Source organism: Euprymna scolopes, chromosome 17 (genome assembly GCF_053919585.1).
Source record: "Euprymna scolopes isolate OS-2025 chromosome 17, ASM5391958v1, whole genome shotgun sequence".
Lineage (NCBI taxonomy): Eukaryota > Metazoa > Mollusca > Cephalopoda > Sepiida > Sepiolidae > Euprymna > Euprymna scolopes.
This window is the reverse complement of record NC_136498.1, coordinates 58,238,394-58,244,866: the sequence shown is the minus strand read 5'-3', so window position 1 is coordinate 58,244,866 and position 6,473 is coordinate 58,238,394.

Sequence of the window (6,473 nt, the reverse complement as noted above, 5' to 3'; positions counted from 1 at the left end):
ATATATATATATATATATATATATATATATATATATATATATATATACATGAAAAAGGAAAAAAAAAGGAAGATTTAAAAAAACAAAGATGCAACAAAACGTTTTCCCAAGTGTAAATAAAAAATGTGGCAATACTCAAGAGTCTTAGATTCCGTTTTTTTTTTTTTGCTTTCATGGTTTGTGTGAGCTGCAACGTTCTTTGAGCGTGAACTTTATTATATCATCTCACATTCTGAAAATTCTAATATTCATTTTCTCGCTAGGTTAGCTTGTTAGATGACGTCGTCGTCGCCTGTGTAAAAGTTCTACTTGTGAGTTATCGCTTTGCGTTATCAGTGGTTGGATTACTAAACATCTTGTTTAAGACGAAGCGGCTAAAATAGACAGTCGAATTTCATCGCAGTTTGTTTAATCTGTGTTAGCTAATAGATTTTCTTCTATGTATACACTCATAAGCAAAAAAATGGGCCAAGCGTGAAAGAAGGAAGAAATCGATTTTTCAATATTTTTCTATGAATTTTTAATTTTAACTGAAAATTTCTATTTTGCAGATCAGTATTATTATAGCATATAATAATAAGTGGAAAAATGAATCCTAAAAATGGTAAGACCGCATCTTGGCGAGGATACAAAAAACCGAAATGCAGGGTTAAGGCAGTCGAACATGATTTACAAGCAGATTTTTGATATTTTAAGAAAAGAAGCTTTGAAAACATCTCTTTCAGTACTGAAGCGAATTGGTCGAAGGTTCGAAGTCGAACGCTTGGTAAAAAGAAAATCTGGATCTGGTCGCCTTAGAACATCCACTTTGAAGGACGACCACAGGCTTAAATTAACTGTTTTAAAGAATTGAAATAAAACATATCTGAACCATAGCAAAGAATTCAAAATAGGGGCTGGAAATTCTCTTTCTTTTACATTATCTAGAGGAATGAAAAAATGGGGTTTTTCTTCTAAAAGGTGTGCAAAGAAGCCATTTTTATCTAAGAAGAACATCAATAATAGAAAGAGATTTTTCTCGTGTTATGGCAAGAAAGATACAGACTGGTTCAGGAATGTTTTCTGGTTAGATGAATCAGTATTTTGTCTTGTTAGTGATGCTCCCGAAGCTCCCGAACAGTGCAATCGAAAAACTGGAAAAAGATTTTCGCCAAGTTGCATAAAAGCGACAGTTAAATGTGAGAATGGAGAGATAATGGTATGGGGGAACTTTTACTGCAGCAGGAGTTGGGGAACTTATTAGATGTGAGAAGTCAATCAATGCAAAGGACTACATTTGAATATTAGAAATAGGACTATTACCAAGTATCCAGAAACTGGGATTAACCCAGAACATTATTTTTCAACATGATAATGCCCCTGTACACACTTCTAAAGTCACAAGAAAATAGTTTTCTGATAATTCAATTAATGTGATATTTTGGCTTGGTCAAAGCCCCGACTTAAACCCAATCGAGAATATTTGGTCCATAATATCTCGTGCATTGGCTGGAAGAACATTTTTCGAATAATGACAAACAGTGGGAAGCTATGCAAAGCGAATAGAATAGCATCTCCTCTTCACAGTGTTCCACTTTGGTTAAGAGAATTTTTTTTACATGGGCATCATCACTTATCAAGGCCAAGAGGCCACTCAAGGATAAGGGTTAAAGAGTGTACAGTAGAAATTGGACAATATAGTAACCGTTAGTAATGGAGATTCGGTAAATTTGTTAACTTATACGGAACGGCTCATCAAAAACTTGTTTACGTTAGACTTGAAGATAACAATATTGTAGCCAGCTGGAAAGCATGTCTAAAAGAATTATTCTTTTAAAGAAATTAAAAGGGAATGCGATTCCATACTAAGCATTTATTAAAGTAAATGCCTTGTTCTGTGTTATTAGTCCCGTTTAAGTTTCCTGGTTCAATTGTTCCTTGTTCAATATAGTCTTTAGTGCAATAAAATGTATAAGATTTGTTTGGCCCATTTTTTTTTTTTTTTGTTCACGAGTGTATGTTAAGGTAGCAATGTACTGGCCTAACATGCAAAAGATTTGTTTCAAATCCCGACTTAGGATATCTTCAACTGACGAGCCCAAATGGTTACACTCCAATCTTGAACTTCCAAATATTGTGGTTTCAAAACCCGTGCGAACTGTGACGTTGTTTGAATGTGGATTTTTATATATATATATATATATATATATATATATATATATATATATATATATATATATATATATATCCACATAAGCCAAATAAGCCTGACGAATCCTGGCGTGGATGAAACGCGGTATATTCTGTGTAGCTTAATCCCATATATATTTTTATAACTTACTATATATATATATATATATATATATATATATATATATATATATATATATATATATATTTATCGCACATCACTACTAACTTAATGTTTTGCCAAACCAATGGAGAGTAGAAAATTCAACGTTGATTTACTTTCTGCAGCTTTGCATTCCACTTTGTCCCTTATTCATCATTTTTCATAATTGCATTTCTGACAAAGAATGAAGATGCTGTTTACTGGGTGTGTAGATGTTTAGTGTGACCGCTATTTGACGATGAGGACTTTCCTTCTACTTTGGCTAGTATATAGCAAGTGTTGTTAAGCTTCAAGTTCTTTATATCTTCATGATATTTATATAAGGGTTGTTTGTATCGAAAAATTGTTGTTTTTGTTTTTGCTTTGCAGAACATGATTCAGTTTGCAAAGGGGAAAAACATCACTATTCTGTGCATTTAAGTTAGGAAACCAATACTTTCACAGCTTGATCAGATTGCACCAGAAATGATCATAGTGGTGATGGTGATGATGTTGATGCTGGTAATATTGATGGTGATGATGATGGTAAAGTTGAAAATGATGATGCTGGTGATATGTCACATCCTTCACAAACTTTCGGTGCTACGTACAAGAATAATTGACACATTATTTCCCTGAAATGCCGGGCGGATAAAGCTAGTATATAAATAAGAATTCTTCAAGATGATGTTGACAACCTATATAGGGGGAAAGAGAAACAAAGAGATGAAGTGAAAAGACAGGTCCCTATTAGAGATTCTGTCAACTCAGCTAAAGACTTGGGAACGACGCAAGACAATGCAATGACAGCCCACAAAATGGATTCAACTGGTGGATGTATATTGGATCAGAAAGCTCCAAAGCACAGCATCAAAAATGGATGAAGAACAGAAACAACAAAAATCTCCATGGACAATTGGACACTTCAGCAGAAAGAACGGACGAGAAATCGGAAAGTATAATGTTACACACGGGCCCTGTCGGAAAAAAAAGAGAAATGTTCAGAATAAGATGGATCCACTTATGAGAAGAACCAATATTCATGCCATGGCATTCGAACCACACAGAGGAATGGTAAAATCAAGAGGTATAATTATCTATTATCTCTGATATAACAATACGCACGATGTCTTTATTCTAATACCTATATACATGATAATACGCTAAGGCAATTTCATGCTCGCACTTTACTTATTACCCTACAACACATTTTTAAAAAGATCGAATCTCCCGATCGTCGGAGTTGCATTGAAAAAAAATAGCAATGCTATATATGAAAGAATGAAATGAAATAAAACTAGGGTACTAACCCCAATGCAGGTTTAACCGGCTTCCTCTGAAGGAGGAAGTTTTATGGGAATATGAAATTCACAAGCGATTCCAAGTCGCATGTACATCCTCGTAAGGGAGTTGACGACGTTAGGTTTTTGCAACTCTTGCAGGGAAGTGTAAACGTCTTCCTATATACACCGCCTGGTATTTCCAAATTGGTCACCAATCTGAATCTTAATAGGCTCAATATTGCTTAACTTCGGTGATCTTGCGATTATGCTGTATACATACGAAAAATGCTGTATGTATACGAAAAAAAAATAGAGTGATTTCTTTCTTAATAGTACTAGGCCGGATGGATAAAAGCACCGTGGAATCTCCATGGGATGCTTCTACTAAATTAAATAAGGTACCAATAGCATTACAGCATATTAAAAATTATGGCAGACAAAAATTCCGTCGTCATTCTAAACTTGTATAATTCTGATACTATTTTCCGTATAAGTTGTGGACTCACAATAAATAAATAGTAGATAAACTTATTAAAATGAAGTATCTTTTACATGATTACTACTGGAGAGATTGGAAATTTTTAATCTTTTTTATTCTAAACTTTCTAATTTGAACAGTTTCATATTTTGTAAATATTAGATTTTCAGGGTTTTTCTCACAACGTTTTGACCGACGTAATCTTCGACCTTCTTCGTGCTTGACTTGACGAATTTGTTTCAGAAGTTTTTAGATGAAGATTGATAATTATATCATTAGGATTATTTAGACTACTATTCTTATCTTGAGTGTTTCCTTCACAGCGTTTCGATCGATGTAACCTCCAACCTTCTTCGGGTGTACTTTGCGAACCTGACGTAATGAGTTCGGTCGTGGCCTTCTCAAGCAAATTTATGTTAGGAAAATACCACATAATTGATGGTGCTGTCATATAAGTTTGACTGAAGATATTGATTTCCTTACTTAACATGCCCCTAATTAAAGGTTATTATCTTTTCGTCTTCTTTTGTAACATTTAATCATATTTTTCAAAGCTAAAAGCAAAACACCAATTTTTCTATACAAAAGAGAAAAACCAAACATCATAAAATATTTAAAGATATACAGAACTTGAAGTATAAACACTTTCATTAAAATGCCTTAATTCAGTATTTAGTTGTTTTGTTTTAAAAAATATCAACTGTTTTAAGGTTGATTTAATCCCGAAAAATGATATGCTTTAAAACAAAAGAACTAAACCACACGATCATCATCATCATCATCATCATCATCATCATCATCATCATCATCATCATTATTATCATCATCATCACCTATACATTAATACGATAGCGTGTGTGTTCTTTTGTGTGTTACGCTTTCCGGCAAATTTCATTGGTTGAGATTTAATTCCGAAATATACATGTTTTTGTAATAAATACTGATACAAAAATTCCTCATATTTTTTAGTTTCGGTTTCGATCATAGCTAAAGGCACACCAGTGATTTATTTTTTTATCACTATTTTATATTTTACCCAATATAATATATCTTATCTTATCTTATCTATATAGAAATACGATACCGTGTGTGTTATTTTGTGTGCCACACTTACATATTTATTCTTCCGAATGACTGTCGTTTAATTGTACTGATCTTCCATTTCTTGTAATAAATAACTATACTAAGAATTCTCCATAAGTTTTAGTTTCGGTTAAAACCGAAGGAACTCAAATATAATAATATATATATGTTTTGTTTTGTTTTCGGTTTTGATTCAAGCTAATAAACCGAAGTTATATGGATATATTTTTTAAAATATTTTTCCAATCAAAACTTTATAATATATAAGAATCACTAGAAATTTGACTATAATGATATATACGAAATCTGCATGAATTAAAATATCATATTTAAACATAGTTTACGACTGGGCTACGCCAGGTGTTTCTGCTAGCTTAGATACCTACTTTGGCAGGTTTAATAAAATAGCTACAAAACGTCTCCATTTACGCTGAATTCCAACATCAATATAAACTGTGTCCATTGCTTTATTGCAGATTACAAAATAATCAATATTTCAGTAAATATAAGTTATAAAAAGCTGAAAATTACACCATCCAAGGACTGTATTAAGGTGATATAAATCCTAAAATTTCATCAAAATTCATGTCATATTTAAAAAGTTATGTTATTTTTTTAATATTCAAGGATTTTCACCGTCTATCGCTTTATTGCAAGTCTTCTAAGATAATGTTTTAGCTCAATAAAACAATACCAAAGCATCATAAATTTATATTGAACACATTTTCTGGGGAAAATTAACAAAAACAAAGGCACATCCCGAGGGCTAAGTGTCAAACAAACGAATTATTTGTCCACATATCCCCCATGTTTTGAAATTACATTAAACAACCTTTTCTCCACCGAGGAGGTCAATTGTTTGATCTGAGATGGAGTAATGGTTCTGGCAACGTCGACTATTTTGTTCCAAAGGGCATCCTTCGAAGAAAACTGCTCTCCTCCCTCATAAACTCCTCGTTTCAATATTGACCATAGGTGTTCGATGGGGTTAAGGTCCGGAGAATACGGTGGCCAGGACATGAGGGTTTCTCCAACAAAGCCCTGAGATCCAAGGAAGGATGTAGTTGCCCTAGCAGCATGAGATGGGGCATTGTCATGCATAAAAATAATCTTAAAACGACGTGACAAGGGAAGATCATCTAGCCATGGTAACAAATTCTCATTTAGAAAGGCAGTGTAGGCATTGCTGGTGAGCTTAACACCTTCTGGCACTCGGAATGGTCCACATAGCTTATCCCCAATAATTCCCGCCCAAAACATTATGCCTCCACCTTCCTGTTGGCGACGAAATCTATAAGGCGTTGGAGTTCCATTTGGA